Consider the following 14,022-nt stretch of genomic DNA (forward strand, 5'->3'; position numbering starts at 1 on the left):
GAAAAGAGCAGCAGACAGCCTACAGACACCCCCCGGCACGGATAAGCAAACATCTGTGCATTAATCAAGACGGTTTGGACACTGACTCACAACAAAATGAAAGATTCAGATAGAGATCCCAGAGGGCAACAGTTTGGGTCTGGCAGGGTTGATGTTTTTTAAAGTCCACATGTACCACTTGATGGATTTCAGCACAACTTTCTGTTATGCATTTCTGTTAGCTGTCTAGTGGTTTCCCCCACGGATGACAGATAACATGATCAAAGGCAATTTGAGTTATGAATTCCAGTAATAATAGCCATATGATACTTTATTGATCCTTGCAGGGAAAGTCTCTTTTTGCCTAAGGATTCAGTGTCTTGTTCATGGACACTTCAGCAGGGCAGATGCTTGTCAGCACAGGGGATTGGTCCTCCAATGGAAGGACAGTTTCTCTAACTGCTAGGCTACCCTGATGCCCCCCAAAGATGTAGTTTAATACATGGACTTAATAGCTTTTGCCAGGAACCACCATTAGGCTACCATGGCGCCCATCTCTATGAGAGCACCTAATATAACCTTATCCAAAGGTGTGCTCTTTTTCAGCACCGCCTGAGCCATATTCACACCACCACAATCTGTGTTCAGTGCCTTGCTCAATAGCAGGACAATAGGGAGGACATTGCTCATTCACCCACATGTTCCCACATTTTCCCAGCCGGTCTGGGGATTACCTGTGACCTTCCAGGCACAAGCCCCTTCTTTACCGTTAGGCTATAGCTGCGACAGATTTTTGTCCACCCATGGGTGAGTTCTCGTAGCTCTCACTCCCAAACACCTGCGCTCCCACAAGGCTGAACCTGAAGACAGATGAAGTGAGATCCTTGCCAGCGCTCAGCTAATTATACAAATCACTGAAAATGGATCATTAAATATGGGATGAATTATACATCATTGGGGTTTATACCCCATCCATCAAACATCTCGTCTCCACTCCCTTCAGCAGGATGTAACTCATACAGATAAATCAGTGCAAGGTGAGTGCAGGACCGTCCCATTTATATGAAGCAGGGGAGGGTTGGTGGTGAAACAAGTTGGTGAGTTAGATTAAGATCCAGAGTGGTAGTGGAGACTGAAACAATGCCGATTAAGTAATTAATATATGGTAGCATGGTAACAGCTTTTAAATATTTATGTATACAAGTGTTTCCCTCGTAACCTTCCCAATCTGCTGTTTCCCATTGTCAAGAGCTTCCCACTGGCATTAGCTGCCTCAGTTGTTATGGAAACAATGGCTTGTTAGGGATGTTAATATTCTGAAACCTGGTGTTTTAACACTTGGACCCGGTAACATATGGCTCTCATTTTGTCTTGGCATCTCCTGTAACAGATATAAAACAACAGGGAAGAGGACCAATTACCAACGCAACTTGGCCTAACTTTGGATGGCGTTGCAAAATAAGCCATGCAGTGCGTGCCATGATTCTGCTGAGGTGTCGACAATATGACACATGCAAGCTTTGTTGTGGGCACCACCTGCAGATGAAAGTGCTATTTAAACAGCTGGAGAGACCAACTATTATAATATCGCTATGATTTTTCATAACTTTGGATAGCAGTTCACAAAATAAATCATTTTCCCATGCTTCTCATAACTTCACGAAACTTGCAAGTGTTCTTCGGGGAAAATCTGCAGCACAACAAATAAGTAGAGTACTGAACATGATGACTGGTCCAAAGAAAGTAAGTGCATGAGCATCTCAGCCTCATCCTGATTGGTCAAATGTTAATATTTTTGCATATCGATATATATCATATCGCCTTTTTCTTTTTTCATTTTCTCTTCATCATTTCAGGACCTATGCCCCATTTCTTCAGGACAGCTACAACAGAGAAAAAGGCTGTGCCTGTTTATTCTTTTGACATCCTTGCCATAACATGAGGGATATATAAATTGTGCAGCCCAGTGATTTGAAAAAGTGTCATGTTGGTGACTTGAAAACTGATTCAAGGACGTGACAGGGCTCACATGCTGTTGTATGACTGCTACTCTGTTGCTCTCTAAAGGTCTGTTCAAGGCTGCCAGTCATGCATACAGAGTGAGAGTGAGATGTCAAGGTGTGAAAATGGCACATTATAAAGAGCAGAATAATCTATATCTATTCCCTAAACACCCTCTTGCCATGAGGCATGACATGACAATGCTGGGTAATTGTTCATTCATCACATCTGTGTGCATGCACGCAAGTTGGTATTGCTTTTTATTCTATGGCCTATAGACCTTTTATCTTCTGAGAACAAAATCTCAATCTTCATCATCTGAAGTGTATGTGTGTGTGTGTGTGTGTGTGTGTGTGTGTGTGTGTGTGGTGTCTGGTTTATAGAAAGGTCTGGCAAATCCAATCTTAGGTTGATGGAAATCCATGGCATTGTGGTTATTCATAAACCTTAACCTTGACATGAAGATGTTCCTGGCTCCATGTGACGCACACAAAATATGTGATCCCAATTTGTTTGTTTTGGGTCATTTTTTTTTATTTCTGAGAAATAATATATAACTCAGGGTTAATTCTGATGTTAACTGCATTAGCACTATGATTATCTATCTATCTATCTATCTATCTATCTATCTATCTATCTATCTGCCTGTCTGTCTATACAGCTACATATCTATATATCTGTTGGTTGTATACATCTATGTGCTAGAGGTAAGACAATGATTATCCTATACAGTAGGTCTAAGATGCATGTAGAAAACCCAGCCGCATATCCTCACATCATCCATACTTCAGGCCGATAGCTGTGTCAGGGAGGTGGAGCAGAGGTTGTAGTGGTGATGCTGGTGATCCTGAGGAGAAGAAAGGGGAAAAGAAAGATGGGGGAGAGATTGCCTGCAGTGTTCATTCCCCCTCTCACAGTTGAGGATGGATGGCTGCAACACTGCCCTCACTGCCGGCCTCTGATAAGCCCCCTTTGTGAGGCTCAAGGTGGAGGGCCCTCTTAATGGAATTGCTCTCGTCCGGGTAGCGGTGGTCTATCGACTGCATTCACCAGTGAAAGAGGACCCCCTTTGTGAACCGAATGAACCGGGAGATTGATGAGGCTCGGCTGTGTGAAGTTGGCCCGGCCTCATCTCCTATCTGGCCCGGAGGCTCCGGAGGACGTCTGTTTAGGGGGCATAATTCATATGTATGTGAAAATGAAGTGCCTCTGCCAGGTTGTTGCAAAAGCAATGTAATGCCAATATATTTCACACTCAAGTGAAACAGCCTGGAGATTCTCCATGTAATTGGCGACAGGGAACACAATGTAATGTATGTCGGTGTCTCTGCGGTGGGGGCCGATTGCATTAGCAGCCGCCGAAAATATACCATTGTAGAAAAATAGAAGAGGGAGAAAAAACTGTTATATAACAGTACAACAACAAATGGCACTGCATAAACTTTCAGCTTGGCCCACTTTCTGTTTGTGAGAAATGATTGTTGAGTTAATTGATACACCGTCAAAGTGGTGTTTTTTTACTTTTTCCAACCAGTCTGCAGTGTGATGGCACAAAAACAGAGCAGTCTTTTATCTGCAGGTAGCAGAGGCTGTCTTACATTCTGTAATACAACAGGTATCCTCTGAGAGTTCAGGAGGCAGACGACAGGCTGATAAGATACTTATCACTGCTGAGGGTGTACAGCCTTATCTCTCTTATAGAGGCTCTTACCTTGTGGCTCTCACACAGCCAGACAATGATCCATTCTCAACAGGAATCTCAGCTCTGTGGGGAGGAAACAAATTGTTTTGTTTTGTTTTGTTTGCTTTTCACTGGTTTTCTGGACACAGAGTCTGTACCGACACGGTAACTTCTTATTCTACTGAGGTGGAAAAAACACTGTTTATTTAAACATATTGTTTGATTAGTATCAGTAATAGAAGTCAAGAATGGCTGTGTTTTATTGTAAAAGACCTACCTTGAATTGCTATCTCTACTCATATGTGTAAAAATACAGGTATGGGTAAATACCTACTCAATGGGTAAATAAATGCTCAAGTAGAAGCCAAATCATAGACTCCTACACTGAAAAAATGTTGGTGGTACACACAAAATGGTACACAAAAAATATACTCAAGTACAGAAACTGGAGTAGTTGTACTTAGTTAATTTCCACCTCAGCTTTTGACAACTGTCATAAATCTGTGTTACTGCCTTCCTGGTAATCCAGATTGTTTATGTTCATGCTCAACTGCATGATTAACACCAGCATTAGCTCTGCAGAAGCACTGTACTTTTGTGCCAAAAGCAACTCAAATATTACTTGATGGCAAAAAGCCCATCCTGCTAATGCAATTGTTCCCCAGTAATGGAGAATCCTTTGTCTTTTCTTTTCCCTCCTGTCTTCTCTCTGGTGGTGTCACTGAGGCCATTTAGCCAATCTAGAAATCCCATTCATCAGCTCTGTGAGTGCCCTCTTGTCTGATCATCCGTCACCAGCGGCTCCCATACGCCTGAGACATCCCTCCTTCTGCTTCTCAAAATAGAGCAGGAGATTAGGATGAGGGGAGCATTTTAGCCGGGCCCCAGGAGGTCCATCATCCCCTCCTTCTGACCTCCCTTTTCTCCACCCCTCCATCCCTCCTTCAAACCTCCCCTTTCTTCACCTCTCCTTCCCCTCCTCCTCCCCACTTCCTCCAGCATCTCCACCTGATGGAGCCATCAAGGGAAGCCATTGTCCAGATGCTGCGTGCTTCGTTAAGTGAAGGGCCACCATCCGTCACAGGCAGACACTCTACACTCCGGCCCAGACATGGACACAAAATAGGTGACTGCAGTATGGCGCCCCCCACTGTTCAAACACAGTCGCCCAACTTATTGGTTTATAAGAATTTTTTTCACTCTATTTTCTGTCTAAACAAACAGAGTAAAACAGACCTGTGTTTTGAGATGATGATGGGCTGAGAAAGTCATTCCCAAAATGTAGTAGTCAGTTTGTATCTTTAATCCACAATCCGAGTGTCCTTCAATTTATGAAATCCAAATATACAAATTATTTAAAAAAAGACAGAAGGAGAACAAAATATAGGAATTGTTAACATTAAAGATATACAATGGAAGATTTATGTAAAATAGTACGCCCTGCAGGTGCAAAGATGAATGATAAATCTAAATCAAAATAAAGATAAAACCTCCCTCCACCCCCCACTTCTTCCAAACAGCGCTGCATACAAACCCTCTCACCGAGCGAAACAATCAGTTCTCAAACAGTTCAACACTGATTGACAAGTGATATCTTCTAACAACACAAGTCAGTTAGGAGTAATATATTTATGAAAAGACCTGCAGAAATAACTCCTGACCATGTGGCATGACTTCTATCATAATGTTACCAGAAACACAGTGCAAAGTGCAACACAGCTAAAAGTGAGACACAGTAATGGCTGGGGATCAGCTTGGATTTCACTCCAGGGCTTGTCAGCCATTATTCCCATCAAGATTAATAATGTTGCTACGGCACATCAAAACAGATCATGTTGATCAATTATTGATGTGCGTTAGCAAGGCTTTTGCCAAAAGACCAGATGATCATCATAAATAGTTGAGTTACCTATGATAGCTGAAGGGCGATAATGATATATCTCCCCTATGCGCTGTGTTAGGTAACTCTGCTCTGTACATATATTTACAGAATAGCCAACATAAAACAAATGTAAGTCCTTGATTCATCATTTCTCAGAGAATTGGTCGGCTAAACTTAGCCACGATTAGCATAACAGAAGAACAGCTTATAACGTTTGTAGCATCCTGCCACTACAGCTGCGCAGCATAGAAACAATCATTAGCCCAGTTAGCTCTGTACAGTATATAATGGAAACACAACAAACCAATTGAGCGTTGCCTTTATCAGGCTCAGCCCTACACAGGTCTGTATGTTCTGGTTATGAGTAATGGAAATGAGGTATTGGATCTGATTAGTAGGGCTAGACTAGTTTTCAAATAATAAGCGTTAGTTAACATAAATCACGTTTATCTGTCAAGGAGAAAAACGACCAACTCGGCACCATTTTTCATTCCTTTGGTTTGTCTCTGGTTCCTCCTTTTTTCAATAGCAACACCAGTTTTTACTCTTGTTTTTAAACTTGCTCTAAAGGCAATTTGTGTGGCTCCAACTATAGGGAAGGAGCTTTTTTATGGCCCGTAAAAAATACATTGAGCTGCATACAGGGGACAACAACACGCCAAATGGGGAATGAACGGATTAGAAATTCATCCCTCCATACCTTTTGATACTGAGAAATTGAAGGCTAGATTAAAGTGAAAATCTTACATAGATTGCCTTTAAAAGATGGACACCAATTCTAGTTTAAAACGCATTACAAAAGGTTTTTGTGTCTGCTTATCTCTTGCAAATTAGCTGCTTTCATTAAGATCCCACAGAGTTTCTAATGAGAGAAGAGAGTGCTGTTTCTTCAGACAGTTTAAAATCGATGCTCAGACAATAATTCAGTTCCATCTCTGCTCTGTAGTTCGGTGCTGCATTAGGGATCACAGTAAGATGGATTGTCCATTTCACTGAGATCATTGCTTTTCCTATTGATTGTCCAATGCAGGTCTAGCCTGAGTCCAGACATGGCGCTGAGGAGTTATGTAGTGGTATAGGAACATAACACTCACTCTCGGCCCTAAGCTCTCCCACACAAACAGATGTTTATACGACGGCTAGTTTCAGCCAAGCAATCTGACGGCTCAGAGATGCGTTCCAACCGGGTGAATTCCCATTAAGCTCAGCTAGCTGTGCTTTATGGGTTGCTTTGCCAACTTGTGGTAACTAGGGAGCAAGTTAGCGATCTTTCTTGTTTTCTCCTGTTATTGTTTTTTTGTTTAACTTTTGCATGCATACTTCTTTGGAGAGAACTTTTCCGACAGCGCACATGCTTTGGTAACCACTGCATAAAAATCATAATACCCTTGAGGACGTTCTTTACTGTGATTATGGGTGCTAGGTGATTATGCAACGCTGGACACTAACTTACGCAGATCGCCATCTCATACAAGGATGCTTGGTTTTGTTCCTTTTGTTCTGTCTGCAGGGAGACTTTCTGCTACAGTGCCCACACGGTATTGAGTAAGCATCTGGAATGAGTCATAGCCCCTCTAATGGAAATCCATTTAGCTTGGTCTGAAGTATCAGCCTGCGCAGGGAGGCATATCCTCATGGTGAAGTGAACCTCTGGCTATCTCTCAGCACAGGGAGGACAAGCAGGCAACACCCAAGGTGAACAAGACCTCCCTAGAAGATGAACAAAAAGACCAAGTAAGGCATTAGCCAAGGGCAACTGTGGGTGTGGGTGAATATGATCTCTTTTAATTCAAAATGACATATCCGCCATTTATAAAAAGAGACACCTAGTGATTGGCAGCACAAAATGAAAACATACTGGATTTTAAAGATGTTGAATGATGAAATTCAGGGAATGACTTTCTTTCAACGTGGATGTACAGCATTTTGGAAATGAACCCTTCACCTCTGCATCACAGATAGCAGTAGTAACACCCACAACCTTACAAAAGTGACCATGAACCATAAACTAATAAAAAAAAGAGTAAGGAGGTACTGTATATATATATATATATATATATATATTGCATCAGTCTGCACTCTGGTTTAAAGACCTTTCTCAAAGCATATAAGTAGAACATTTATTCTGGGGCGGGTGTGCCAATGTCCTTGCTGAAAGAGTTAACGGATCAGAATGGAAAGAGCTATGAAGGCTCGGAACGAAATGCAGATGGACCCGTCATTAATATTTACATATACTTCAAGCCAGGGAGAATTGGATTTGGAGGCTGGCCTTTTAGTGTAATGTATGCATTCTGCCTCTTGATTGTGACGTCGCTGCATCCTGAAAGGCAAACTGTGAATACATTTGAAGTGAATTTTTTAAAAGCAACATGAAAAAAAAACAAAAAAATCCCTGTGAAGGTCAGTCTCTCAATGATGCTGCAAGCAATTACGCTCCCCTAAAATGATCGGGTTACTCATAATGAAATGAGACCAGCTTCCCTTCCAAAGTGGAAGTAGAGTAATGTAATAATAAATTGTGTAGCCTTCCCTTTTATTACTGGTCATAATAAGCTTACCGTTTTCTCTGGAACAAATCATCATCATTATAAACTTCATTATAAACCATTGCTGCTGCTGGACAAAAGCCTTGAACCTCCAAAAAGTCAGCTTTTCAGGATTTAAGGAAAAATGGTAAATTGTGTACTGATATTCATGTATTTCACAACATGAGTGTGTTTTGACTGGATTTCACTGCCCTACAGTCATGGAACTTACTCACTGCACAATATCAAAAACAAGGAAAACACCAAAATTGGAATTACAGGGTTTTGTGTGACAGCAGTGTTGCATGCTGTTATTTTAATATCCCATTTTCTCTAGCAGTGGTGGTGGTAGTGCTCCAACTATAGTGCCACACAACTGCTGAATGAATACAGAAGAAGAAGAAACACTGCAGTTCGATCACTCTTTTCATCCTGTTTTTCATTCCTCTCTTCTCCTTGTATCATCTCTTTCTGTGTGTGTGCGTGTGTGTGTGTGTGTTCAACAGGTTTTATGATTCATTTAAAATTCTGTGTTTTATCTCAGGCATCTGCCCTACATTCCCTTGGAATTTATTTCCAAGCCCTTGAAGGTAAATCTGCCACTGCTGATGTGCATTGAGACATTCCCTGCCAAGGACAACCCCCCCCAAAAAAAAAAAAAAACACTGAGGCTTTCCTTAGGTCACAAAGATGGCGAGCACTGTTTAGCGAGCACGCACGTCGTCTCACGTGCCCTTCGAGGACAAATAAGTGAATTATGGTCAGGTGAATTTTCAATATGACCCAAACGGTCCAATGATATGCAACCCATCGCACTGCACAAATTGAGTTTACAGTGTCGATTGATGCATGAAGAGACCCCCACCCCCGAAGGCACCCTGCATCTATCCAGCAAAACCTCCACCTGAAATATTCTAAAGATAAACATAGAGCTCCACATACACCATATTTTATTCAGTAGCCATTCGGAGTGCTCTCCCCTGAAAAATTATAATACCCCGCATTGCCATTCACCACCAACAGAAAATCAGGAAATATCCCACCTTCTTCATCCACTGGCTCCTTCCTCTTGCTTACCCATTTTTATTTCATGTGTCAGGAGTAATTTGCTGGTTTTCGGTTTATATCCCTGCTGTTGCGGGAAAACCTCATAACTCCAACTTCTTTGACTTTTATGTTTTCACTTCAATTGAAGGTTTATGTGGTCTTTTATAGGTTGAGCACGTTTCATGACCCTATGGCCCATTCAAAACCCATAACAGAATTAAAAAAAAATAAACGGCAGTCAACCTAAAAAGACGGCTGTTTTCCTACATTCCTGAAAAGTTGGAGATGCAAGGTTTCGATCCAACAGCAGCAACATGTGAGCTCCGTTCCATAGACACCGGAGGGTTTTATGGCTTTATTGTAACAGCGTCTGTTTGGGTGGAGATGACACCTGCCTTATTGCTCTCCAGATGCTCTGCTGCAGCATCAGGTCATTCAGAGTCACAGTGGGATTGGTGCTTCAACCCTCGAGTCTGCCCTGTCTTTCAAAGCCAGACGCCATTACTGCAGCTTTGTGCCTGTGTTCTCAATTTGCTCTAACAAGGCTCACAGACCACTATATCAGGGCATGCTGTCTATTAATATCAGGAAGCACCTGCTGTCTGTAAAAGCATCTGGTTTTGCCCCCGCTGCTGCAGCATTCAAAGCTTTATCTTTGGGATACTGACCATTACATTTATTGGGATTAAATGAATAGGAATAAAAAAAAAAAACTGCAATGTCTTATAGTTACTAACATAGTAATCAGATTATACTGTATAATGGTATAATATATAATATAATTTATTGCTGGATTACATGTATGAAGTGTGAGGAAACCCTTTTGACTGTAAGATAATGGACAAACATCATCTTACACATCTTGAAATAGTGTTTGATAACACTAGTCATAATATATAGTCTTTTCCCAGCACTCCTCTGGCACTTATCAATCTTACATGATCATTCTAGCGTCAAAAGAATATTTTGTTGCACCTACTCTTATGAAACCATGATTCTCACCATTGCACTTGCTATTGGATGTTTGTAATACTGGTGATTTAGGAATTGAAGCTTGATTCTACAGTAATGCTTGTAAGTTGCTCTGGAAAAGAACGGCAGCTGAATGCATAAAATGTTATGTAAATGTAAAATTGGATGCCTTTATCCAAAGGGCCTTAATTTAACATAACTACATAATTTTTAGGAGGGGTGAAACCATTGGGAATCAAATTCTTTACTCTGATATAGTTAGTGCCATGACTCCCTTGGGCTACACAGGACCACTCGCAATAGTGGCTGTAAATTGGAATAAATTGTCTGTTTAATTTCATACTGAATGGGTTTTGGAAGTAATACAAAAACAAGTGAAAGCAAACAGATTAAGTTACTGATGAGTTATTCAGTAAATTACATTACTAATGACAATTTTACACATATAAGATCAGTTATCTGTAACAGATAACAATGTGAGCGTAACCTTAACAACCCATGTGACCAGCTGGTGAGGAGAAAATTATCAGAAAGCAAAAGGATCTAAGCTAAAATCCCCCCCAGTGTCTTTTCATGTATTCAGTCTGAATCTGGGGTTGCACTTGAGTATTTCACTGATGGAAGGCAAAGCGGTGAAAGTCAGGCTCTGATGGACGTGACCGTTAAGCCGCAGGCTATCAATCAACTCCAGCTGATTCTGGATGCGGGCCACAGTGCGCTTTGCTCTGGCCCAGGGTGGAGGAGGGAAAGTCGGCCGTATCTCGCCGTCTCAGTGTGGGCACTACCAAGTTAATCACAGAGACACACAGTCTCTCTCCTCCGGGCCCGGAGCCCTGTCGGTCTCCCCAGAGTGTTCCGTCTGAAGCGAGCGACAGGCTGGACAGACGCAGAGACTGGCTGAGGCTGGATAATGAGGCCTGCTCCTCTCCAGCCAAGAGGTCAGCCGGCGAACCCTCCAAATAAACAAAAATGACACAAATAAAAACTGCTGCAATAATAGGCAATTAGCCTCGGTTGGGGAACCGTGGAGTTCCACTTCTCTCTGTCTTGCTCTCCCACTGCTTGCTTCACTCTGCCCTTTGCGTCCAAGTCTGCTGTCTGCCTCGCAAAATTGGTATCCTGAAATATGATTAAAGTTATCAATGGTGCACAATGGAAGATGGTTTCAGTGCTGTCAGCATGTTTCTGGATCCTTGTGGGCAGTACTTTTCAAATTAACTGAATAACCAGGTCCGCTTTATTCATGCCGTAAGTTGTCAAGTTGACTTGATTCATGCAGTACCTCTAAGATTCATGTCAGTGGATTTTGAAAGACTTCTATAATGCACTTTTTCTGTATGGGATGGTCAGGAACACAAATAAACAAGAAAATAGGCAGGAAAAGACCCGTATCTGATTAGAACTGAATGGGAGTTGGAGGCTATGTCCAAAATCCATGATACCATGAGAAATCACAATCCTGTTACTTGGTTTGAGTGGTTTCTATAATATCCAGAACTGTCCAGGCTGCAATGAGAGAATCGACCAAGGATTCGATAGAGGGCAGGTCATCATGTTATCAGCTACAGCTCTCCCGCTTCTCATAAGAACTGATGGGGATTGATTTGGCTATTTATCACAGACCTTACGTCTGTGAGAGCGCAGAGCCTGCCAACTCGCCATAACAATCTCTGACTCAAACACATTGATGAGGCAAAATGAGCTGTCTATATCAGACTGTATCCCATTGACAGCCTTCCTCGCACTGAAACAACTGGCCTTGTTGTTCATTCATTCAACCTTGAAGGAAATGAGTCGGCGAGATGGTAAGAGCAAAGCAGGAATGCAATAATGGAGCATTAACTGCTGACTGATGTTATAAGCAGACAACACTACTGTGTATGATTATCACCAATGCCTAAAAAGCTGATGTCCCCGAGTAACAAAGATGTTCCAATACCATCTAGTGGCGACTCTTGGCACACACAAAGATAGCAATGTATAAACGACAGACTTTCCTAATACACAGTATTCCAGTAATGCAAAGCCTATGAACGTGGCACAAATAGTGGGAAAAATCAAGAGGAAATCCAGTAATACAGGAATTCCAAGCAGGATAGACTTAAAAACCTGACTCACTCATTCAGATTATGCAGCCATTCATTTTCCACTCTCATCCCCGAGGTGTAATGCATAATGTTTTGGTTTTAATTAATCAATGAATAGTAGACACTATAAATTTGAGCAAACTCAGGTCCCAGGATATACGTAGTTATCAGTCTCAGTGGTGAACAAGGTCTAAACTGTATGTGGGCCTGCAGGGGCTGACACAAAATGACACCTTGAAACTTTTTTGCAAAGGACACCATCTGCTGGAAAGTATGATAAATGTCTAGTAGCTGGTTTACACTCCACTGTTTTACCCATTAGTAAATTTTGATGCCAATGTCAGTAACAGCAACAATTTAGATTTCAAGTGTTACTGAGCAGGCTGGGAGATTACCACCAGCTGGCTGGGGCTGCAAAGTTAGACCACTCAGTAACCAATCATTGTTTTAGATGCCCTATCATTAAACTATTCTAATTACAAAACAAAAAGAAAAAAAATAAACACACAATAAAGATATTTCATAAAATTCTTTATTCATAAACTTGATGCAAGTTTACAAATTACTGTACATGGTCGAAATCACCCTTGCAATGGAAAAAATGAAACAAAACCAAAGCATGCTAACAGTGCATAACTTTATAACCCGGCCACCGCAGAACGAAGCAAGGTAAGGAACCCAGAATCAGGCTAGTTCAGATCTCAGACCAGTATGTTGCTTGCCAAAGCAGAGGAGGTTTTGTTAGTCAGACAACCTACACTGGTGTAAGAGAAGCTGTTATTCACTGCACAACAGACAAGAGTACACCATGTGGCATTATCCTTAGTGCCAGATTAAAGATGTAGGTTTACAATAGTTCTGATGGCACAAGAATCTGAACTGCTACTATGTTGGGAATCCTGGCATCTTTAAAGGTGATCCAGACAGGTAGAATGTATTGTAGTCCATGTTTCTCAAATTGTGTCTGACTTGGTTCACTAAACAATTGGCCCAGGGAGAGATGGCCCTGTGCCCTGATGTAGGCAAACCACAATATAAGTAAATGAGTAAGGAAAAAAATGGATACATCTAGTCTTATCAACCCACCCAACCACCCAACGTCTTCAGTAGCTTGGGAAAAAACACTCATTGATATATTGACATGCAAACGACAGCAATATCAAAGAGACAGGGTAGACAAGTGTTCTGAACCCACTCATAAAGAGCAAGCTAAATTGAGGGTGGGAGCCAAACCTTGCCTCACATATTTGATCACTCCAAAACTTGCTCAACAATACAGGCCTATCACGTGTGGATTTATCAACCTGAAAGATATTCAGAAAAGCAAAATAAAGTCTATGTGTGCAATCCAACAGCAAAACACACCGCAATGCCTATTGGTAAAAAAGGGGAGCTATTTTAAAACTGCCCTCCCACCCCTCCGGAAAAAAAAAAAAAAAAAGATTGACACATTTAATCTTGCATCTTATGACGATATTCTGAAGCAATCCCTTGCAAAGTCAAGTGTGCAGTATGTATTCCTGAGTTTGCTTCTCCAGAGAACGCAGGGGTGGGCTCGACAGAATGTGACCAGAATGAAGTGAACAGTACGACACCAATGGCACCACAACACCTAACAACCATGCCAATGATCCATAGTTAGTTATGTAGAGATTTTGTTTGTGGTGAGAGGGTGAATAGCCATGTGTCAACAACAAGATGCAAGTCTCGTCAAATGTCAGACAGGTACTGAACAGGACGACCCTGGGGTTCAAGTGGAATGGCTGGTACAACAAATCCATGACGTGGACTCAGTTGTACGTTGTATACCCATCGCTACCTGTTTTGAGGATATCCGTGTTGTGA

The 14,022-nt window shown here is 41.7% G+C and overlaps 1 protein-coding gene across 1 annotated transcript in view; it reads right to left on the minus strand.

Annotated features, from left to right (window-relative positions):
* The window catches only part of cd276 (CD276 molecule), a 215,089-nt gene extending 210,326 nt beyond the window's left edge, over nucleotides 1–4,763 (minus strand). Inside the window, exon 1 of the mRNA XM_071894334.2 lies at nucleotides 4,754–4,763. The gene's annotated coding sequence lies outside the window, so the exon portion shown is untranslated. The remainder of the gene's footprint in view (nucleotides 1–4,753) is intronic.
* Nucleotides 4,764–14,022: the final 9,259 nt, after the last annotated feature.

Source organism: Centroberyx gerrardi, chromosome 1, assembly GCF_048128805.1.
Source record: "Centroberyx gerrardi isolate f3 chromosome 1, fCenGer3.hap1.cur.20231027, whole genome shotgun sequence".
NCBI lineage: Eukaryota > Metazoa > Chordata > Actinopteri > Beryciformes > Berycidae > Centroberyx > Centroberyx gerrardi.